This window comes from Leuciscus leuciscus (assembly GCF_965113295.1).
Source record: "Leuciscus leuciscus genome assembly, chromosome: 22".
Classification (NCBI taxonomy): Eukaryota; Metazoa; Chordata; class Actinopteri; order Cypriniformes; family Leuciscidae; genus Leuciscus; species Leuciscus leuciscus.
In genome coordinates this window covers 27,282,485-27,307,419 of record NC_138746.1, presented here as the reverse complement: position 1 = coordinate 27,307,419, position 24,935 = coordinate 27,282,485, and the positions used below count along the sequence as shown (strand labels likewise).

The following is a 24,935-nucleotide window of genomic DNA, read 5'->3' as shown; positions in this document are numbered from 1 at the left end:
GGTATTTTGTGCTGAAACTTCACAAATGCATTCTGGGGACACCCAAGACCAATATTACATCTTGTAAAAAGGGGCATAATAGGTGCCCTTTAAAATAAAGTGTAAGCCAAAAATCTTACAAATTGTCCCTTTATATTTACAGTAAAATACCGTATTTCATTAACTGATATAATGTTAATTTACCAATCTATTGAAGAACTAATATCTGTTATGTACCTTTATAATAAACTGACAACCACCAAACATGGTGGTGATGAGAGTCGCATGATGAGTCTAAGCCCATCACAAGCAGCTTTTCCACAAGCTGAGAAGGTCAATACTAATATGTAGAAGGTGCACAGTCATTCACACAAACATTAAACACCATCTTGAAAAAAAATGGAGCGCAACTGGAAGTTTTTTCGCATTTCATGGAAAGAGAGCACAATTGCGTAAAGAGAGGCCTTAAAAACAGCTAGATCTGCTTATTTTTCAACCCTATTAGAAGAAAATAAACAAAACCATAGGTATTTATTTGAAACAGTGGCTAAATTAACAAAAAATAAAGCTTCAACCCCAGACATTTCCAAGCAGCACAGCAGTAATGACTTTATGCACTTCTTTACTTACAAGATTGATAATATCAGGGAGAAAATAATAACTATACAACCATCTACTACAGTATCGCATCAGACAGTGCATTGTAGTTTCCCTGAGGAAAAATTTAATTCTTTCATTGCTATAGGAGAGGAAGAATTTTCTAAACTCGTTAAATCATCTAAATCGACAACATGTATCTTAGACCCTATTCCGACTAAGCTATTGAAAGAGATGCTTCCAGAGTTCATAGATCCTCTTCTTAATATCATTAATTCATCTTTGTCATTAGGATACGTACCTAAAACTTTTAAACTGGCTATGATTAAACCGCTTGTTATAAAAACGCAACTTGATCTTACAGACTTAGTCAATTACAGGCCGATCTCGAATCTACCTTTTCTGTCAAAGATACTAGAAAAGCCAGTATCCTCACAACTATGTTACTTTTTAGAAAGAAATGGTATCTGCGAGGATTTCCAGTCAGGATTTAGACTGTACCATAGTACTGAGACAGCTCTCATTAGAGTCACAAATTATTTGCTCTTATCATCCGATCGTGGTTGTATCTCTCTATTAGTGTTACTCGATCTTAGTGCTGCATTTGATACTATTGACCACAACATTCTTTTAAATAGACTAAAATATATGTTGGCATTAGTGGAATTGCATTAGCATGGTTTAAATCACACTTATCTGACTGTTATCAGTTTGTAGCAGTAAATGAAGAGATGTCTTATCGATCACAAGTTCAGTATGGAGTACCACAAGGCTCAGTACTAGGACCATTGCTGTTCACTCTGTACATGCTGCCCTTGGGAGATATCATTGGGAAGCATGGGATTAGTTTTCACTGTTATGCCGATGATACTCAGCTCTATATTTCTTCACGCCCTGACGAAACTTACCAATTCACAAAATTAACGGAATGCATAGCTGATATAAAAAACTGGATGACTAGTAATTTCCTACTACTTAACTCTGAAAAAACAGAGATTCAAATTTTTGGACAAAAAACTTCCTCACGTAATAACCTACAATACTTTCTAACACTTGATGGCTGCTCTGTCAAACCTTCGTTGTCGGTTAGGAACCTGGGTGTGCTCTTTGATACCAATCTTTCATTTGAAAGTCACGTTTCTAGTATCTGTAAAACCGCATTCTTCCATCTTAAAAATATATCTAAATTACGTCATATGCTCTCAATGACAAATGCGGAACAATTAGTTAATGCCTTCATGACATCAAGGCTAGATTATTGTAATGCTCTTATGGGTAACGCTTATTAATAAATAAACTACAGCTGGTCCAAAACGCAGCAGCTAGAGTTCTTACTAGAACCAGGAAGTATGACCATATTAGCCCGGTTCTATCGACACTGCATTGGCTCCCTATTAAACATCGTATACATTTTTTAATTTTGCTGATTACTTACAAAGCACTAAATGGTTTAGCTCCCCAGTACTTGAGCGAGCTCTTAACACATTATAGTCCTTAAAATTCCGGCCAGTTGATAATACCTAGAATATCAAAATCGACTGCGTGCGGTAGATCCTTTTCCTATTTGGAACCAAAATCCTGGAACAGTCTTCCTAACATTGTCCGGGAAGCAGACACACTCCGTCAGTTCAAATCTAGACTAAAAACACACCTCTTTGACCTAGCATACACATAACACATTATAAACTTCTATAATTCAATGTTACGCTGCATAGATTAGGTCAGTCGGAACCGGGAACACTCCCCATAAATCCTGATGTACTTGTTACATCATAAGAAGAATGGCGTCTACGCTAATATTAGTCTCTCTGTTTATCCCGAGGTTTACCGCAGTCTGCCGGATCCAGGCCGTATCCAGATCTGATGAAGGACCTGCCCCTGGACACGACGACAACGCAGTCCTGTAGTGTCAACTAGTCTCTCCCCTGTGAAGGCCCCTTCTCCTTCCCTTTACCTCTGTACAGATAAAACGTTGTCAAACTAGTTCCGGTTCACATGGCTACTCGGAAGCGATAAATAATTCTGCAAATGAGCGGGCCACGTTAAGGGTTTTATGTCAGAACGGTGTCGTGTAAGCGCCCCCTAAGTTAACCCTCTGAGGTCGAGAAACGCGCCCCCGCGTTTTGCTGGATTTTTTTCACATAGCAGCAACATAAACTTAAATTACTCCGTCATTTATGGTTATACAGAAAAAAAAAATATAAAAAAATAATCTGTGATATTTCTACTTTTGTATGTGTCCACTTACAATCAAATCAAAACATTGTGCTTTTGTAAAATAAAGAAAATAAACAGGGTGTGCGTTCTGCCTCTCCGTCGCGGTGAACTTTTTTTTCTTGAGCACGTCTATAAACTGAAACAAAACTCAACGAATACTTCTCACACATTTATGAGCCATTTACCTTTATAAACATTTAAGTGTGTACTTTTAAATGATCGGATTCAAACTGAAAACAAATATTCTCTGTTTAAGTAATTTGTATAAAACCAACAGGATGTCCAGTATCTCAAACGCTTGCTAATTAGTTTTTAATTCGACACGCCCACTCGCGCAAAAGAGATTCACATGCAAATCTCCACATGGAACGCGAACGCCCTCGTTACCTCAAACACAAAACACCAAAACACTTCACAAGTCTCTGCTTTTCGTCGAGTTTGGAAGACACGTCTGAGCTTACATTGGATTTACCCCCAGAAGAAGAAGAACGCGATTTGAAGACAAGAAAGATGTAAGGTAAGAAATTCTTACTTATTAGTTTATGGTATTGTTGCATAAACTTCACATTGCAGTTGAACTGTTGCTAGATACTGTATACAGTAGCGCGGGAAGGGGGGTGCTGCGGGGGCTGCAGCCCCCTCGTCATAGCATCAGCACCCCCAAGTGGGGGGCTGTGGACTAACATAATATTGTACTTTAAAAACGTGAAATAAAAATAAATAAATGGACAGCGTTAACTAACTCTATTATGCCTAATGTAGTGAGTGTTCAAGCTATGGAGAAAATGAGATAAAGTTTGAATTTGTCATGCTTTGTTCCGATCAGAGCTCGTGAGCGTAGAGCGCATTTCTGAATATTCCGCTCCGCTCGCTCATTCCGCTCAGGGTCGCTCGCTCAACCCAGAATGCCCTGCTGGTTCGAAAATATGTGGAGTAAGGGCTGCCTCCGACTAAAGTTTTTTCCGAGTCGACTAGTAGTTGTTCATTTAAGCCATTAGTGGACAAATCGCCCCTTTATATTAATTTTATTACATATACAGGATAATGAGCGTGTACATATATAGCCGCACTCAAGCGCACGGCCGCAAGCATAAAGATTGCCACAACGAACCAGCAAAAGTATGAATGTGTCAAAAATAGCAAGGAGACATTTAATTGTTTTTTAATAAACTGGTGTTAATTCTGTGTCGCTGCAAAGATGAATTTGGAGATGCGGACTTGGCATGAACGCCAGAGAGAAATACATGTGAAATGCACATTTCATATGAATTACATCAGAGAGTAGCCTATTTCTTTTCGTTTTGAATAGTTTCGTTTAAAAGTAGACATTTTACGCTTTCTATAATAGATAGCCTATATTTCTCAAATCTGTGATGCACAAGCTGAGTTTCGGCGCCCTCCAGTTCACGTGCAATGCAAGTGATGATGCCAGATGATCATTACATTGTCTGCTATATATTTGCTTCTTAATATTTAATTACAGGAAAATGGTTGATAAAACATTGATCAAAATTAAGATACAATTTATACAAAACGAAAATCTTTTAAAAATTGTCTTTCTACAAAACAAAACTGAATGAAGTGGTCAAAATCATGTCTTACCCACTCCATGTCTTCAGTCATATTTCACATCTCATGATGTATCTTTATCTTTCTCATGCTGCATATGCTCACTTTCATAATCAACATTGATTAAATTGAAAAATAACATTAGCCTATAATATTTAAACATAAATATGAAACTAAATGTTTTCTTTAATGGCTACAACACATATACAGTACAGAGAAATTTTGTCTTGTTGTCAGCCACAACATAATGACGTCACATATTTTCCAACCCAGCCCCCAGCCCCCCTCACATGAAACAGCTTCCAGCGCGCCTGACTGTATATGGTGAATATTATACTATTTAGCCCCGTGTTTCCTGATAAATACTGTTTGTGAATATCTGCTCAAACATATATATGTATAACCATAATGTTTAATATTTTGGAGCGCGATGGCGTTTGAATGTATCATATTTTGGAGCGCGCTGTGGGTTTGAGTATCATATTTTGGAGCGCGCTGTGGGTTTTAATGTATCATATTTTGGAGCGCGATTGCGTTTGAAAGGAAAAATGCACCAAACATTAGGCTTTATGTTTTTACTATTATCTCATTTCATATCATCATAACGAATGGAAACATTTGAAGTAACATATGATAATCAATATATTTTTCTCTAGCGTAGTTGTTCTTGAAATCTTTTGGAAGATTTAATTTATTGTTATTATTATTTTATGCAGCACTGCGTAGCCTATGCCTACAAGGCACAACAAACCTGGTGTTCATTATATATTGTTGGAAACGTGTGTGTGTGTGTGTATTCTGTGAATTTTAAAAAGAAATTTTAACCAGAAAAATCTAAAATCTATTCCCAAAATCGTGCAGCCCTATAGTTTCTCTTGATATCATTATGTTCACAGTTTTTTCTTTTTTTTTTTCTTTCAGGGACCAGATGCAACTGAGTCCTGCTGACTTCAACATTCACATGAGTCTCTGTACATGAACATGGTAAAGTGAAAATCAAACACCTTGGAAATTAAAGGTATGTACAATGTTTTTAGGAATGGCACAAAGGTCTCTGTCTTTGGATCGTTGTTTTCAATGTGCTCTTTTGTCATTTGTATTTTTGGATTGTGTTGTGCTGTAAATAAATCCAAACAATCTAAAAGCCATTCTTTTTTAAATCTCCTCATTCTTTGTGCAAGGTTGCTTTGAATGACAGGGCCTGATCGCTCCTAATAGGGCAGTTAGGGGAGTGTCTTTGTCTTTCTCAGGTGTTAAAACCTTACATATTCATGAGATGATCACGCCTTTTCGCATATGGCTTTGTCACACAAAACACGTCTTAGAAATTTTAAATCAATATATTGTCTTATCTGAATGAGCAGTCAGGGTGATTTTCACATAGTTTTGGAGCAAATATTCTAGGCTATGTCATACAATTGTAGCAGAGTTTGTGCTGAACACAGTGTAATCAGACTTTAGCCATGAAAATGTCACTAGTAACAGAAAAAAACACAAATGTCAGAGCATGTCAGAACACCTCCATGGCCCAGAAAACAGCTCAGACCTCAGAGGGTTAATAACTAATGGTCTTTGCAACGGAAGTGAATCGATCAAAACTAACTTTAGCTGGACAATATTGGTTTCAATTATGGTTTCTCACTGTAAATTATACAGCGACTTGTTCTTTTTCACATTCAAAAACTGTACATTTAAAGGTATTTTTTAATTATTAATTACTTTAAATGTACGGTTCGGCCTATTACCCCTATTCACCATATATAGTATGGAAAATTTCTGTTAAAGGGGTGGTTGATTATGATTTCACTTTTCTAACTTTAGTTAGTGTGTAATGTTGCTGTTTAAGCATAAACAACATTTGCAAAGTTACAATGCTCAAAGTTCAAAGCAAAGGGAGATTTTTTCTTTAACAGAAATAGCTTTTTAAGGACTACAACAAACGGCTGGTAGGGACTACAGGACATTCCTCCCGGGTTAGTGACATCACTAACCCTAAAATTTACATAAACCCCTCCCCCGGGAACGTGATTTATAGATTATCATGACAGAATATGCTAATCAATGACTAGAAGATAAGTACACATAAGGTACATAAATTCACCAGCTAACCATTCAGAAATGTCCTGTTCCATTCTACATGTTGTCACTTCTTATTGTGTCTCTCCATCTTTTCTCCAGTGTTGTGACGTATTTCCAAGTGAAACGGAATATTGAACAGAGGGCAGAGTTTTACTAAAGTAAAAGGAAGTAAAGTAAAGTACAGGAGTGCTCCTCCTCTCCATCTCTGCTCATAGCAGACTAACGGTTTGAGGGGAGCGGTTAAGCGTTTTTTCAACCCAAGCCGTCAAGCCTACGTCATCAGAAAAGGAATGCCATTTCAGACCGGAAGTAACTTTTCAGACTTTGATTAAAGATTACCACGGCAAACAATTTTTTTCTGTGTATTAACTTGCACGGATTAATTGTTCACCACAAGACTAGTAATATGCGCTAACAAAGTAAATAGGGTAAATTTTGATTTCATGTCGACTTTAAAGGGATAGACACAAAAACGGTATGTTTCTGCTCACCCTCAAAAAGGGACAATTTTAACATGCTATATAAAAATATATGCGGGGTATTTTGAGCTAAGACTTCATATACACACTCTGGGGACATCAGAGACTTATTTTACATCTTGTGAAAAAGGCATTATACCAGCCCTTTAACCAATTAATTGTTCACTGTAGCATTTGTACATTTACCGTTAAAATCACCACAGTTTTTTACAGAGTATTCATCTGACGCAGTATACACAGTATACAGACACAGACAAAACACCCACTGGCCAAAGGTTGCAGCCCAGAAACATCCCGAACACAGCAAAAGAAGAATAGAATAAGAAAATGCAGGGAGAGGACAATGTCTCAGTAGACTCAGTAATTTTTCTACGAAACTATACTTTTTTGGGGGGGAAAAAATCCTGCGTTGTGCAGCTTTAATAAAAAGACTTCAATCTATTTAAAAATATAATAATTGTAATAATATTAATATTTGTTAATGACATACTATTCTATGCTCTTCATACCTTTTTGTCATGAAGCGCCATTTTCCTTGTTAATTGCTGTGCCAGGTTTTGCTTTGGTTGGGATACATACTGCCTAAGAATTCAGCTGCTTATGTTGATAGCAAGACTCACTTGGCTATGAGTGATATTTGGTACAAGGCCATTTTAATACTAATGCAAATGAGTAAATGACCCAGATGTACTTTTTTATATTATTGTTTTTAAATGCATCCTTTTGCATATAGTAAGCAGTCATGTAGAATCAACCACCTGCTTAATTCTTTAAAACTAAACTCTAAGATCAACTGCACACTGTAGTTGAGGTGTAAAATGCTTGTTCAGAGGAAATGCTTTCTGATATGAAATAAACTTGAAGTGTTAAACCATAGTGGAGATAATAACTGCGATAAGAAGCACATAACTGCTCACCAAAATGGCACGAGGGATAGATAATGATCTTTTAGCTTTCATTCTGTGTATGTTCCATGAGAGCATTTTGACAAAGTGCAAATGTGTTAATTTGCTTCTGATGTTTGTTTTTGTCACGTCATAAAATATGTTAGGTTGATATGTTTGCACAAGCTCTGCAATTTGTCACTCCAGTAGTCACATTTATATAGCACTTTATACAATAGACTGCTTAAATCAAGCTAATTCAGTTTTGTTAGAGTTTCCAAAGGCTTAATTGTGTTTTAACACAATTTTGTACTATACCATACAACTAAGTGACTTAAAAACAGCAGTGTTGAATAGGGGTTGAATAATTATGACATACCTGTATTACAAAAAAATCCTTTAACTCATAAGCATTACAATTTAATGCCACTAAACTGTTATAGAAAAAATGTAAAAATTCTGGAGTCCACTGGAGGCAAGTTGCAGAACCCAAGTGCAGTTTATTTAATATCCAAAAACAAGATCAAACATAAAACAAAGGCATGGCATGGCATGAAACTCAAAACCATGAACATAGACATAGCACTTTCCACCAGTGGTTGCACTGTGTATATATATATATTTAAAAGGCACGGCAATCATCGTTTTCATGATGCATCGTCATTGTCTTCGAATACTCGAGTACTGATCGTGCACATCCCTATTTATTAATAATCTCCAAATATGATTATCCAAGGTTGCTATGGTTCATTTACGCATGAAGTCAAATAAAAATATAACGCTTCCTCAACACAGAATAGTGATTTGTTCCACATTTTCATTTCACATTTGGTGTGAATAGACCTTTGGCTATCCAATGGCATTTTACTAACCCAATGATATTTCTAGTCTATCTGTCATGAAATGTGTTTAACTTGTTATTTTGGTGGATTGTATGGGAACTAGACAGTTAAATAGAGAATGTTATTCTGCCATTACAAATCATCACAAGAGAAGCACTATAATCCATTCTGTTATCAGCTATGCATGCATGCTTGCCACATGTCTACTAAACATGACATAAACAACCTAAAACTTACCATCACTCTTAGGGCCCTGCCTTCTCACCAGTAACTTTATAGACTCCATCTCAAATTTGTCCAACTCAACAGAACCCAGCAGCTTCTGTGTCTATACCATTTCCTGTTACTCCCTAAGTTCTCTAGTCCTGAGTGCACAATGGCTAAATATTAAGCCAGCGATATCAGTGACATCCCCACTCTGGTTGTACAGAAATAAAGAGTCTAAAGGGCGGGGGCCGTAAGTATACTACCTCTTATATGGGATCGAGAGATGTAAACAGATATGCTGGCATAAGGATTATTGGGGGTGCTGTCCATAAGTTAAGTCAAGTCACCTAGTGCTTTTTACAATGCAATTTGTTTCAAAGCAGCTTTAAAGTGATATTAGGAAAATAATGCAACAATGTTTGTTTTGGCTGTACAGCAGCTCTAGAAGAAAATAGTGTAATTGTCCAGCTTAAGTAAGTTCAGGCAGATCAGTAATATTGTTGAATACTAAGGGCCCGTCCACACGGAGACGCGTTTCGCTGTATACGTATAAATATTTTATCATATCGGCGTTTCGTCCACACGGATCCGGCGTTTTCGGAGACTGAAACCGCTATTTTTTTAAACCGGGTCCCAAGGTGGATAAATCTGAAAACGCCGCCCTTGCGTTTTTGTGTGTACGGCCAATCCGTACATTTTGTGAAACGATGATGTCATCACACCAAGTGTCAACTAGTCAGACACCGTTAAGTCACAGCAACTACATTTATGGTTTTTCATATTGTTCAACAAAGTTCTTGATTAAAAAAGAAAAAAGAAAAGAAAAAAAGAAGCTACTGTGCCTAATATTATTGTTGTATACAGCCGCAAGGTTTATGCGCATGCTTTAAGTCTTCTTCTCCATTTTTAGTGTATGTCTGTGGCAGAATTACAGCGCCACATACTGGTCTGGCATGTATACTACATCGTTTTGAGTCGGTTTCAGTGGTTTCGTGTGTACGCAGATATTTCTTGAGACGACGCCGTGTTTACGGAATTTTCTTTTTGAACGGGGAAAAAAAAATATCGGATAGGGAAAGCTCTGGCTTCGTGTGGATGTGGCCTAAGCAAGCCAGAGGCGAGGAACCTAAATTCCATCAGGTGACAGAATGGAGAAGTAAAAAAACTTGGGAGAAACTTCAGGGGGCCAGTTCTCCTGGCCAACAAATGAACAATGCATAATTATGATTCAGGCAGCATTACAGGTCAGAAGTCAGATTGGGATTGAAACATTCCAAATATTTAATCCAGTTCCATCTGTTTGAAGATCGGATTCATCACGCCAGTATAGAGACAAGTTTGTTGAGGACCTGTGCCACTGGCTATCGTGTCGATGAGGCCTTCACAGGGGAGAGTCCTAGGGCCTTGTTTACACTGTCATTGTGACTCAATTCCGATTTTTTGCTTATATGTGACACAGATCGGATGTGTTCTATGACCGTGTAAATAGGAAAAAAAACGCATGCATTCGGATATTTCGAGATTTCAAAAATAGACTGTAGTCGTGCCTACACTCTAAAAAATAATTATGTGGCTTAGTAAATATTACAGTAATATTTAACTTTATTAACTTAATAAAATCGCTGAATATCGTTTACTTGATTGTTTGAGTTAAACATACCAAAATAATTGACAAAAAATCTAACAGTTCATTTTATCTAGAATTTACAGTTATATTTTTTTTTAAATTCACTAAAAGAATTTAGTATTTGACAAACCAATTATTTATTTATAATACACTTAATATATTTGTGAAATTTCTATCAAAATATTTGAGAATGGAGAATTAAACTGATCTGTTTCAAGAAACAAAAATATTACTTAATTCAAATCAATATTATTAATATATTTAACACACTCTTGAGAAATTGTGTAAGTTTACTCAATTAAAACAATGCACCCCTCCCCCACCCTGACGACTCAACAGTTGAGTGAGGCTGTTTGAACTCTCTCCAGTCCAGAACTGTTCTCCTCTTCTCTTCTCAGCATCGCAGAATTGGTGAATTTCCTCTGTGAAATTCAGGTTTGTGTATGTTTTATTTTATCTATAAAATCATTACTGTGCTTTAAATAATTTTATTTAATGCAAAACAACATACAGAGGCGTAATGTGACACCTAAATGAGAGTCGCTCCTGCCTTTTCGCGTGATTGAAACAACTTGCAAAAAACACACGACTTTATTCATAATGATAATGAATATAATTCATTTGAATGATAAAATGTCCTCAGAACTGTGCACTGTTTGTTTATTGGCAGGTTATAGAGTCAGTCACTCGCAGTATCTTTCGGCTATGAGTGAAACGCAGGACGACGGTCTGAAGTTAGAAGTTCACCCGCAGAGCACGAGTTCGTCATTTTTTTACTTGCATTTACTCAATTCATACAGTATATTTCATTGATTTCACAGCTTTAAAATTTACTAAATTTTTTTTTGTGTAAAAATGTTTCACCCAAAAAATGTAGTAAATCATAGTTAAAGGGATAGTTCGGCCAAAAATGATATTAAACCCATGATTTACTCACCCTCAAGCCGTTCGAGATGCATATGTCAATCATTTTTCAGACGAAAACATTTTCAGTTATATTATAAAATGTCTTAGATCTTTCAGTGGTTGTAATGTCAAGTTATGGGGTCCACCTCCTTCAAGTCCCAAAAATGTGCATGCATCCTTCACAAAAGTAATCCATCCGGCTCCAGGGGGATAAACGAAGGCCTTCTGAGGGTAATCCGTGCGATTTTGTCGTAAAAATATACATATGTAAAACTTTATAAATGAAAATAACTGGCTTCCGGCAACGGTCGACGCGCGTTCAAGGGAAATGGATGCCGGCGTATGACGTAGGACATAGCGTAGGAAGCGTCGTGACGTAGCACGAACGCGACAGCGCAGCCAGAGAGCAGAGCAAAACAAAACTCCACTCAGGATTTCCGCGATTTAAAAAACGTGTATTTAAAAGAAAATGTCGGAGGATTTTGATATTAGAGAAGAGGATATTGAGTTTTTGGCCCAGCCCTATCTGTTTGAACCGGAGTACAGCGATGACGTTCTACGTCACTACGTCATACGCCGGCATCCATCTCCCATGAATGCGCGTCGACCGTTGCCTGAAGCCAATTATTTTAATTTATAAAGTTTTAAATATGTATATTTTTATGACAAAACCGCACGGATTACCCTCAGAAGGCCTTCGTTTATCCCCCTGGAGCCGGATGGATTACTTTTGTGAAGGATGCATGCACATTTTTGGGACTTGAAGGAGGTGGACCCCATAACTTGACATTATAACCACTGAAAGATCTAAGACATTTTCTAAAATAACTGAAAATGTGTTCGTCTGAAAAAATGATTGACATATGCATCTCGAACGGCTTGAGGGTGAGTAAATCATGGGTTTAATATCATTTTTGGCCGAACTATCCCTTTAAACTTTTTAGAGTGTACTCGCCTCTGGAGGGCACCCTTGCACATAATGTGTTTTACAGTTGAAAAAGGAAGAATAACTGAATAGTGTTACGATAGAAAACGTACTCGGTTACTAACGTAACCTCGGTTCTCTCTAGAAGAGGGAACGAGTACTGCGGAATATCTTACGCTAGGGGAAAATCTCTTTTCCGCGGGATACTGAAGCCAAAAATTATCCTTAATTTTGAAATAATGTAAAACGCGTTGCGGCAGCATGCAGACATAGGCAAGACGGCTTGCGCGCCTATTGGCTGCCCTGCGGCAACTGCAGCAGCCTATCGAGAGAGGCCCCTCGTGACATCAGAACCAATGGGGGCGCTTCGCACCTACTTCGTCATGTCCCGCCGAAACAGCCGTGGCTTGGGGCTATAAATACAGCTTGACAGGCTGATAGAATCTGGTTTTTCATCGCCGAAGCGAACCAGAGCGTGTTGAAAACAGTCGATCGAGACACATAAGTCCTTAACACTCTGGGGTCTGAGGGGTTTTTGGGGTCCTTGAGATGTTCTGACATGCCCTGACATTTGTGCTTTTTTCAGTTGCTTATAAACATATTAATGGCAAAGGTATAATTACACTCTATTTAGCACAAACAGGGCTACCATAATATGTGAGCAACATGCATGTACATGTTTGTATTTTTGAGAGAATAATGCACCGGTTATTGAAAAAACTAAAAACTAAAGTTTCTGAAATAAGGCCACAAAACACATACTAAATATGTGTCAATAAGACTTTTGACTAATGGGTGTCATTGCCTAGAGTTTTTTCTTCAAAATGATGTGAAAATCATCCTACCTAATCATTCACATAACACAATACATTGATTTAAATCTTGTAAAACACTTTTTGTTTGTAAAGGCAATATGCGCAAGGGGCGTCAACGATTCAACACCATCATGCATATTTAGTGATTCACACCTGAGGAGACAATGGGGCCCGCATACTTAATGAGCCATTCATTCAGGTGTGTCACCTATAGCCACAAGAAAGAATGCAAGAGCAATATATATATATATATATATATATTCTACCAAATTGGTTCACAGTTGGAAGCATGTCAATTTTTTTTTTTTTTTTTTTTTTTTTTTTGCAAATTGTGCTTTCAAATTGTATAATATCCAAGGAAAACATGTCTAGTAATTGTGCAGTTAATTCTCATACTGTATTTTCAGTTTTGGAATATGTATCCTCTCCCCAAATTTGTCAATAATAAAACACAATAAAAATTATTTAAAGAAAAGGCTTATATTTACCTTTTAAAATTTTGTTTACATCTACCTTGTAAATATATATTTTTTACAATTAGGTTACAATTACAACAACAATTGAAGTGTAATCTTTCTTTGTAAAAACTAAAGTATACATTTTATCATACATATTTCAAAGTTAAGGATTCAATATAGCCTACATTGACAAAACATACTATATTTAACATATTAGCAAAAATTGGCAAACAAAAGCTTATTTGAGGTGGCAGATATTTTACAGTAAAAATGTGTAATCTATCCAAAACTAATCAACGAAATGTTGTCTTTCATTTGTCTGAAACATAGGTCTTTCGTTTTTATTATAAGGAATATAAATGTTAATTTGCAGTTTAATATGTTGCTTATACAAATACATTTTATTTCAACATATTTCAGTCGATTTTTACTCAGTATAGCAAAATAGTTTGCTAAAAGCAGATCATTCATTCACACACAGAAACGCGATTTACTTGAGAATGAAAAAAAACTTACTACAGTATTCCATCCGTTGCTCCTCGAAATACCAGCACTTCTGAGGTACATTTTCCATTATTATTATTCCTCACAGCGCTGCGAGACAGTGTAAACAAGTACAATGATCTGAATAAACTTGATGTGTTTTCTCGAGCTGATATGTGGGCGTTCACAGTTTGTATGGGATCGTCTCAGTCATTTGCGTTTGAATAGCGCGCGCTCTCCGTGGGCGGGGCAGATTAAAACGTAATGAGCTGAGATGAGAACGACTGACATCTCTCTCTCTTCATAAAGATTACATAAACAGAGAATATTTTTTTTTATATAAATGACTTCATTTAAAAGAAGAGAATTCAAGCTTCATGCCTGTGTGTCTGTATGCCTGTTTGACTGAGTATTCGCTGAGTTATTGTTCATTTTCGGACGCGTTTCAGAATGGACTTCACTGACAGAGAGAAGGCAGAACTCACTTCGTGTTTATTTTTCTTTATTTGGCGAAAAGCACAACACTTTGTTTTTATTGTGAGTATACACAAAAATAATACACATTTAACAGAATCGATTGATGTATGAAACTTGTTTGTAATATCAAAGTCAACAGAGCAAAATGAATCTCTTTTGAACTGATAAAAAAAAAAGCGAGCTGGTGTCGCCGGCGATACCGCCGACCCCAGGGGGTTAATGCCCTGACCGGGCAAAGGAAGCTCGCATCCTTTTCCTCATTGTAGACCAGCAGGGCCGACAGGGAAATGACCTGAGCCCTAAACGGTGTGTTGAGGGATTTAGGAACGTACCCGTGCCTTGGTTTGAGTATGACTTTCGAGTCATTTTGCCCAAATTCCATGCACGTCGCGATCACTGAGAGCGCTTGCAAGTCCCCTATACGCTTTACCGAAGCGAGAGCCTTTGCCAGATCGAGCCCTTGGCCTGAGAGAGGAGGTCCTTCCTCACTGGTATCGGCCATGGGGCAGTGCTTGTCATCTGCATCAGAACTGGGAACCAAGCCTGGTTTTTCCAGAACGGAGCTACAAGTAGCACTGAGCATCCTTTTTCCCTGATTCGCTCTAATACCTGAGGCAGGAGCGTGACGGGGGGAAAAGCATAGAGCGGGCAGCGGGGCCAGACATGGGCCAGCGCATCCCTGCTCTTGGAAAAAAACTCCGGACAGTGAGCGTTTTCTTGAGACGCAAACAGGTCTACCTTTGCTCTGCCGAATGTCTTCCACAGCAGTTGGACTGTCTGCGGGTGTAGAGACCATTCTCCTGCCGGAACATTGTTTCTGGACAGTCTGTCTGGTCCCAAATTCCGGTGGCCTGGCACGTGCACTGCTCTCAACGAGCGCAGATTGTGCTGAGCCCAAACCAGGAGGCGCTCCGTCTTGGGACCTGACACCTCCTTGGCGATTTATATAGGCCACCACCGACATGTTGTCCGAACGGACCAAAACGTGGTGTCCTTTTATCTGGGGACAAAAGCGCCTCAGCGCGTTGTCGACTGCCATCATCTCCAGGCAGTTTATGTGTAGAAGCTTTTCCCGCTCTGACCACTGGCCGAAGAACGGTCTGCCCTCGAGCAGCGCTCCCCATCCCGAGGTGGAGGCGTCCGTAGACACCACCTTCACACTCGAGGAAGTCCCCAGGTTTACACCTGACCGGTACCAGTCGGTCGCTTTCCAAGGTTTCAGAGCTGAGACGCATTTCTGATCGACCTTGAGGCCCACGCTCGACGCGGTACTCAGGCTTTTAGCCAGAACTGCATTGGGCGCATGCGAAGCAGACCCAACTGGAGTACTGATGATGCTGAGGCCATGAGACCCAGCATCTTCTGAAACTTTCTGAGCGGGACTATAGTGCCGCGGCGGAAGGATTTCGTCATGCGCTGAATGTTCAGTCTGCGCTGTGGTGATAGTTGTGCTGTCATAGACAGCGAGTCCAGTTCTGTGCCCAGAAAATATATTCTCTGACTGGGGGACAGTGAACTCTTCGCCCAATTGACTTTGAGACCTAGATTCTCGAGATGTTCGAGTAATATGGTCCTGTGTTCTATGAGCTCTGAGTGAGATCGAGCTAGAATCAGCCAATCGTCCAAGTAGTTCAAAACTCGCATGCCCCGAAGTTTCAGGGGTGCAAGTGCACATCGTAAATGTACGGGGTGCTAGGGACAGGACAAGCTGTAGGACTGTGTATTGATATGCCTGGCCCTCGAAGGCGAATCTCAAAAATCGCCTGTGACGTGACGCTATTTGTATTTGGAAATACGCATCCTTCAGATCTATTGACATAAACCAGTCCCCTTGGCGAATTTGCGTGAGGATTTTCCTGGTTGTGAGCATTCTGAACCGGCATTTCGAAAGCACTTTGTTCAGCTGTCTTAGATCTAGAATGGGTCTGAGACCCCCGTTTTTTTTCGGTACCAGAAAATATCTGCTTTATAGACCCCCTTCGCTCTGAGCTTGAGATAAAGGCTCTATGGCCCCTTTGCTCAACAGTTTCGCAATTTCGGCTCGAAGTAGATGTGCTACTTCCTTTTCTACTGTATTTTCGATTCGCGCCGCGTAACGGCGGGGACGTTGAGCGAACTGTAGCGAATAGCCTCTTTTTATAATGTTCAGCACCCATTCTGATACCCCGGGAAGCTTTGCCCACGCATTTGCATGAATAGCTAGGGGCCGCACAGCGGGCAGCCTGCCCGCGCTCGACTCTCCTATGGCGGCTTGCTGAGAGAGAGCGAGCGGGGGGAACCCCGTGGGGCTTGTCATGTCTGTGAGTGAATGTGGGCGCGGGACAGCGGGCACATTTACTACACTGAAAACACCGTCGGCTTGAGCTGACTGTATGTGTGTTGGTTTCGCTTTTACAGAAACCGTGAGACATGCAGTGTGTAGTGTTCGTGGGCACATTCACTACATTTAATGTACAATCGACCTGAGTCGATTTTATGTGTGCGAGCCCTGTGGGGCGGGCTGTGCTTGTGTGTAGGAATGAGCACTGGGCCGTGGGCATTTTTACTACACTCATAACACCATCGGCCGTGGCCGGAATACCAGGAAAAACACTCTTTTTGAGATTTATCTGGGTCGCCGTGTGCAGGCAAGCAGGCCGTGGTACCGGCTTGTTTACTGCAGAATACACTGGAACAGTCGCATTTTCTGGAACTGAACGAGCGAGGAGCTTTGGTGAAAGTCTGGCCGCAGCGGGACTTGAACACCGTCGTTTTCCTAGGCGGGCTAGGAAGACTTTGAGGCCTCGGGCTTTATCTCAATCTCAGCAGATCGAGAGCGCGGTCTCGGGTCTCGGGCTTGGCGACGCTGCGAAGCGGCGGCGGGCTGCAGCTGCAGCTGGGAGCTTCGAGCAGACGGCTGTCTTGAGCGGCCTGTTGCGGAGCTGGAGCGCTTTGGGCAGAAAATGTTTCATGGCCTGTGACGTTTTCTGCACCCCGCGAAATCCTCGACGGAGGATCAGGGACGGACTGGGGCTAAAAAACAGCCCTGGACTTTCTCCCAAATAGGCCCATCATCCGGCCATTCGCCAAGCCGTGCGCGACAGACACTAGACAGGATGTCCTGATACTATGCCACAATACTGTAGCCTATCAGACAAGGTATTCACAGCAAGTAACATCTCAAAACAAATGATGATAATTGGGGGGGTGTTTATTAATGAAGCCTCAGCCTTCAAATAAAAACAAAAAAATTACAATGCCATGAAATACAAATAATGAAATGTCACTGGCTACAGTAACCCCAAATTACACAAACTTGTAATTATAAAACATATAGTTACTATATACCAGGGTCCAACCTTTTTGTGTGCGAGGGCTACCTCAAGGGATAAAATAATCTAAAAGGAATTTTTATTTGTTATACTCCAATATTTATTATACATAATATGGTGAAGCTTTTTTACTTTTCACCATCGTATGGGAAATAATAAAATATCTTGATATTCTGGTTCAGACTTACAAGCAAAAAAAAAAAAATTCCTGAAAAATTATGAAAATATTATTGATTTTTTTGTTGATTTTCTATAAACCTATTGTATGTGTTATCAAAAACAGTAGCCCAAACATTTAGTATAAATATAAATGAAAAATAAAAACATAAAATAAACTGCCATAACTTCTAAACAAAACATTACTGCATTAGGCTAATATTTAATACATGACTATATTAATATAACAGCATTTTTAATATGCATACAGGCACATTTCTGCCAAAAAAGTTTCTTTTACTAAAGTTAATTCATAAGTTTTGGTGTGAAATGTCTTCTAACTGGTTTGTTCTCGGAACAATGTTTCGCCTGTTTGTTAGTTTTTTTGCGTCAATATGTTGAGAATATCAGCGCTGTTTCATCTGGCTTTTTACAAGCTTAAATCACATAGTCATTTGTGGGTTTATAATAGAGATAGAGAATTCTGCGCTGAATTTAAATGCTTCTCAGTGGATCGCGCAGCTCTGTGTAACCCCTCATTTACACCGCACACGTCTGCGGCGCATTACGGCTGCGACACGGGTACCGGAGCTGATCGCGCCCATTCTAGTCAATGCTTGTGTTTACACCGGCCGCGACGCGGCGCGTTTCAGAAGCTTCCCAGAAGCGGCTCTCCGCTAAATAAACCATAGACTGTATGGTAGAAACCCAAAAATCAAGAAAAACCACGTCGGACAGGCAAATCACGTGGTCTCGCGCATCCAGTCGCTCCGCTTCTGAAATGCTCCTGGTGTGAGTTTGCACCGCGTGGAGGACGGAATAAAACCTTGTCGCAGACGTAATGCACCGCACACGTGTGCAGTGTAAATGAGGGGTAAGCCTAATGTTCGCGTGATCGAGATCAGCCCGCACAGCTGCTTTGTCCGCGATCGCTGTTTTTGGGCCGAGCTAATAATGCGCTGCTCAGATCAAACAAGTTTTGTTCCGCTTTTTGAGCGTTTGCCATTTGATGTTTCTCATACGCAACGCAAATGACAGCGTATAATTAAAGAGAGTTGGGTAATTTTGTAGAGGCAAAAGTTCAAATTGAAACGTTTAGATGAAAAGGTCGCAAAATTATACCATTTATTCGAAGTCTGGAACCCCGACGGCAAGTTGGGGCTATTTATAGAATGTGTTTAGCGGGCAACTCACAGGCACCACGTTGGTAAGCAAATTTAAAAGCGCAGCCTTATAAAACTAACTTTCTGTCAGTGGCTATAGGCCGACTCTTCTTCCTCAGTTGTTGTTTTTTACACGTAGCATATAAGTGATCTGATCATATTAGTGCCCCTGCTGTTGGCTGTTCATATTGCTTATTAGACTTTTTTTTGTCTGTGTGTGCCGACGGCCCTCGGTTGGACGGCCGTTCTGGACTTTTCCAGAATGCACAAATTGTCAGTCCGTCCCTGCGGACGATCCAAAAAGGCCGGCAGAAGAGATGGGGGCGTCGAGGAACGCGGTGCGCTCCGAGTCCGGCATCTCAGAGAGCGTCAGCCATAAGTGTCTCTCAGCAACGGTGAGAGAGGCCATGTTCCGCCCTATGGCCTGTGCAGCGAACTTAGTGGCGCGAAGAGCTAGATCCATGGCGCTCCTTAAGTCCGGCACGCTGATAGCTTCCGGTCCTTCCTCATCCAGCTTACGGAGAAGGTCGGCCTGGAAGATCTGCAGGATGGCCATTGAGTGCATGAAAATTCCAAAAATTCTCCGGACAGGAGCATGTGTCCAAATTTTTATCTTAACCGTTCTATTTCATCAGATACGATCTGTAAACAGGGCTTTAAGTGTAAAATACCGAACTTGTCCTTTAAGAGCAGTTTTCTGATAGAAAAGAGGAAAGCCTCATTCAGGTGTTTGAGTCTGTTTGTGGAGCAGTTCAATCGCACAATTTTGTATTTCTCTCGAATGCAAGAGATTTCGATGTGACGAGATCGTACAGGCTGCAGTGACGGAGATTGAGCGTGAGCAATTGTTCCGTGTGATCACTGAGTGTTGTTTGAATCTTTGTATCGTAATGCATGTTGTGTTGTTAAGGAGAAAGTAAACAAAACTTCTTTTTCTTTTGATAAAATAATATCAGAGGGGAGAATGAGGACACGTGAGTGCACACGTGAGTTGACAGCTGTGTGAGTTTTCTAGTGCGGTGCAGAGCTTCACAGAGTGAGTATTATTTATTTTATTCTTGATTGTAAATGTTTATATTCACTCAAAGAAAATAGATTAAGAGCTATGTACTGTTTTTGATGTCTGTGTTCATTCAAGTTTATTAATACTCTGTCTTAAGAGATGAAAATGAATATAGTAATGTCCAGCCCGTTCTCATCCTAGGGCGTCATATATTGACGCTTTTGACATTTCGTCTACATCGAACGCACATGGCACCCTTTAGCGTCAATTTGAGACGCAGATAGAAATGGGCCAGAAGGCGCCTCCTAGCGGTCTAACCCTATCCCTACACTAGACCTAAACCTACCCATAACCGAACAAAGCTCTGTGCGTCTCATATTGACGCTAAAGGGTGCCATGTACGTTCGATGTAGACAAAATGTCAAAAGCGTCAGTATTATGACGCCCAAGGATGAGAATGCGTTGCAGCGTCACTGGTAATGTGAAGAGTGTAAAATGTCTTTACTTCTGATCTTAGTCTGTGAGGCTTATGAGAATGTATCTTTAATAATGTTTCTGTGTTTTTTTCTTTATCCAGAAAGCATAAAAAGCCACTGCCGTCGTTTATTCAGGATTTAAGTATTCTTACAGATAGTTTGTATACTTTGGTTTATTTTTGGGAAAGTTTCTGTACATTTATTGGAACGTGTTTCCTTTTTGTGTTTTTTTTTTTTGTGTGTTTTTTTTGCTGTCTAAATTTTGTTCATACACCTACCCACAAACGGAAACCTCAGGTGTTAACGCTGCGTCTTACTTATACACGGTCGGAAAAAAAGAATCCCTTTTTTAGATGGCTGGCTCTGTTTGAGTTTTTTTATAGTGAACACGTTTACACGGCCACATCTTTTTGGTGTCAGAAGTGGGATAGTTCCTTAGTTCCTTCTGCTGGTTTCCTATTGTGGGGAGTTTTTTAATTTTTATTTTTTTTATCAAATTGAATATGCTGTTAGTGTAAGTGGGGAGATAAACAACGGTAGTGGTGAAGGAGGATTGCGGGCCAGAGTCAGCAGAGACAGCTGTGCACCGAGCCAGGAAGGGCTGTGGGAGGACAAGGAGCCAGAGTGCCAGGACCTGCTGAAACGAGGAGGTTGCATCGGACTTGTGTTTGTGGCTGAACTTTGCAGAGACTGAGACTCTTGATAACTGAGATATAGAGCTATGGAGGAAGAAGCTCTATACTTCACCGAGAACTGCGCAAAATGGTGCGAGACTGGCCACGTGTGATGCTATTTGAGATAAGAGAAGAGGCTCTGTTGTGGCGTGCAGAAGAGCATCCCCGTGGGGCAAGCATTCCTAGGAGTCGCTATCTGCTGGGCCTGGGTGTTGAGGAGGGTACAAGAACCACAAGCGTGTCCGCTTCTTCTTCAAATGACCTGAACGCTGTCTTGCAAGATGTAGTGAAAGTAGTGGCGCAACAAGGAAATGCAATCGGCGAGCTAACTAATGCGGTATGTAGCCTTTAGAGCCAGTTTGGGCACAGAAAGGCCCCAAAGAGCTCAAAAATTAAGCCCAGATATACCCGAGACGGTCAGCCTATTTGCTTGAGGTGTGAAGGTGTGGGACATATAGCCAGCCAGTTCACATCGCCGCGAAAACATGAAGGACAAGTAGTGGCCCCTGCAGAAGCACTAGCGCTGGGAAACGTGGTCCCTCCATTGCGCAGAACCGAGCAATGAGAGGGGCTTCCCATGGCTCAAGCTGCAGTTCTCTTACTAAAGAGCGCTTCTTGGAACGTGCCGTGGGCAAATGCCCCGAGGTTAAAATCAGCATAGGGGTCTTCTAAGTGTCTTTTGGATACGGGCAGCAATGTGAGCGCGTTGGGAGAAAGCTTTTTCAGAGGACGCTTACATGGGGAAGATAGGGATATGCACAGCTAACAAACTGCCCCTCCCGTATTTAGGATATGTGGAGTTGGATATTAAGGTGATGGGGGTAACAATACCCGGCTGCGGATTCTTAAAGGGTTGGTTGAATATGATTTCACTTTTATAACTTTATTTAGTGTGTAATGTTGCTGTTTGAGCATAAACAACATCTGCAAAGTTACAATGCTCAAAGTTCAAAGCAAAGGGAGATATTTTCTTTTAAAGAAATTGCTTTTTAAGGACTACAACAAACAGCTGGTAGGGACTACACAACATTCCTCCTGGGTTAGTGACATCACTAACCCTAAAATGTACATAAACCCACCCCCGGGAACGCGATTTATAAATTATCAAGACAGAATATGCTAATCAATGACTAGAAGATAACTACACATAAGCTACATAAATTCACCAACTAACCATTCAGAAATGTTGTCTACATGTTGTCACTTCTTCTTGAGTCTCTCCATCTTTCTGACTTCGGTTTGAACATAAAAGGCTAAAGGTTTTTGAAATTTCCAGTGCATGTTTGTGTGAGGTAAAAGGACACAAGCTCTTGAAGCTCCGCCCTTTGTGCCTGGAGCAGCAGCTCATTTGCATTTAAAGGGACAAGACAAAAACGCTAAGTTTTTGCTCACCCTCAAAAATGGACAACTTTAACATGTTATATAAAAATATCTGTGGGGTATTTTGAGCTTAAACTTCACATACACACTCTGGGGACATCAAAGACTTATTTTACATCTTGTGAAAAGGGCATTATATCACTCCTTTAATAGTCCAAGATCAGAAGGATGGAGAAGTTGATAATTCACCTCCAGGCATTCTCGGCATGAATATTGCTCAGCGCTGCAAACAGCTGATCTTGGCTGAGTTCAATAATGCTCTGGAGGGAATGCTAGATTCCGATTGGCGAAATGCTTTCAATAAGGTACATGAAGAGGCACTATTTGGGGCGAGCTCTACAGTTCGACTGGCCGGAAAATAAAAAAAAATGTGTGTACCTGCTGCCTCTGTTGCCATGGTTCAGCTCTGAGTACATAAAGAGTCAGTGTGAGGTCGATGATGGAGACCCAAGGTGACTTGCAGTGTCCCTCAGACAAGGTACAGATGGGGGGGAACTCCGGACCAGCAGGCTGAGTTGCGAGCATTGTTGAGGCAGTACGCAGATGTGTTTGCTGTGTGTGACGAGGATCTTGGGTATACTGTTCGGGTGAAGCACGAGATTCCCGTAACCGATGACATGCCTGTTACCCAAGCGTACAGACGGATACCTCCAAATCAATTCGAGGAGGTGAGGGAGCATATTTCGGGACTGCTTAAGAAGGGAGTTATTAAGAAAAGTTCAAGTCCATATGCGTCACTGGTGGTCTTAGTTAGGAAGGCCGATGGGAGTCTGCGACTATGCGTAGACTACCGGAAACTGAACTCGAAGACTCAGCGGCATATGTTTCCCCTGCCGCGGATCGACGAGAGCCTAGAGTAATTAGAATTACTTGATTACACCTACCCATAAACGGAAACCTCAGGTGTTAATGCCGTGTCTTTCTTATGCGCGGTCGGAAATAAAGAATCTCTTTTTTAGATGGATGGCTCTGTTTGAGTTTTTTATTTGAACACGTTTACACGGCCACTCATAAGTTGTACTGTTTCTTTCAACATACCTATTGTTCATTTGTGTTTATTACTAGTAGTAAAGAGTAAGAGATTGTCGAATCATGTGCTGCTTGAACTGAGGCGCTACAGCGATCTGTCACGTCACATTTACAAGCGCCAAAACGGTATATATTTTTTTAACTTCGTAATAGAATCTGAGAGCTGAGAAATAGTTTCATATCAAAAGTAACCCTCTCTGTCTTGTCTGTCGGTGTCAGAATCCTCTTGGGATTTGGCAGCCCTGCAATAACTGAAGCATATGCACAGGCTGCAATGATGGTCCTTTTTGTCCTCCGCCTCAAAATCATGGTTATGTTTGGCGAACTTCGCATATATCGCAAAGCTAGCATCAAGCATATTTTGCTTTCGTCCATCTGTGCAAGAATTAGAATTTAAGCATACACAATGTTTCAGATAGTAGGACTATGTCAAGTGTAAACACATGAATCAGATATGGGTCACAATTGAAAGAACATGTAAACAGATGGTCAAAAAAATCGGATAAAGGCAACAAATCAGAATTGGGCATCAAGACCTGCAGTGTAAACGAGGCCTAGTTGACACAATCTCTGCTGATGTGTTGTGGTTGTGTCTAGGTCCACCATCTGATCTGGATCCGGCTTGGATCCGACTGACTACATCATGCGTTGTGGTTGTGTCTAGGCGCAGGCAGTAGCGCGGGAAGTGGGGGGCTGTGGACTAACATAATTTTGTACTTTAAAAACGTGAAATAAAAATAAATAAATGGACAGCGTTAACTAACTCTCTTATGCCTAATGTAGTGAGTGTTCAAGCTACGGAGAAAATGAAATAAAGTTTGAATTTGTCATGCTTTGTTCCGATCAGAGCACGTGAGCGGAGAGCGCATTTCTGAATATTCCGCTCCCTCGCTTATTACGCAGGGTCGCTCGCTCAACCCAGAATGGCCTGCTGGTTCGAAAATATGTGGAATAAGGGCTGCCTCCGACTAAACTTTTTTTCTAGTCGACTAGTAATTGTTCATTTAAGCCATTAGTGGACAAATCGCCCCTTTATATTAATTTTATTACTTAAATAGGCTATATACAGGATAATGAGCGTGTACATAATATAGCCGCACTCAAGCGCACGACCGCACGCATAAAGATTGCCACAAATAACCGGCTGCCGGTAAAAGTAATACAATTAATATAAAGGGGCGGTTACCGGCAAAAGTATG

General features: G+C 40.4%; 1 protein-coding gene across 3 annotated transcripts in view; it reads left to right on the top strand.

The window, feature by feature from the left end:
• The window catches only part of LOC309487005 (uncharacterized protein), a 344,782-nt gene that overhangs the window by 208,964 nt on the left and 110,883 nt on the right, over positions 1-24,935 (top strand). For 2 of the 3 annotated variants that reach the window (XM_082154545.1, XM_082154544.1), the window contains one exon: positions 22,620-22,674. The exons of the other annotated variant lie outside the window; for it this stretch is intronic. The gene's annotated coding sequence lies outside the window, so the exon portion shown is untranslated. Of the gene's footprint in view, positions 1-22,619; positions 22,675-24,935 lie in introns of those variants that run through there. 3 annotated transcript variants of the gene reach the window in all.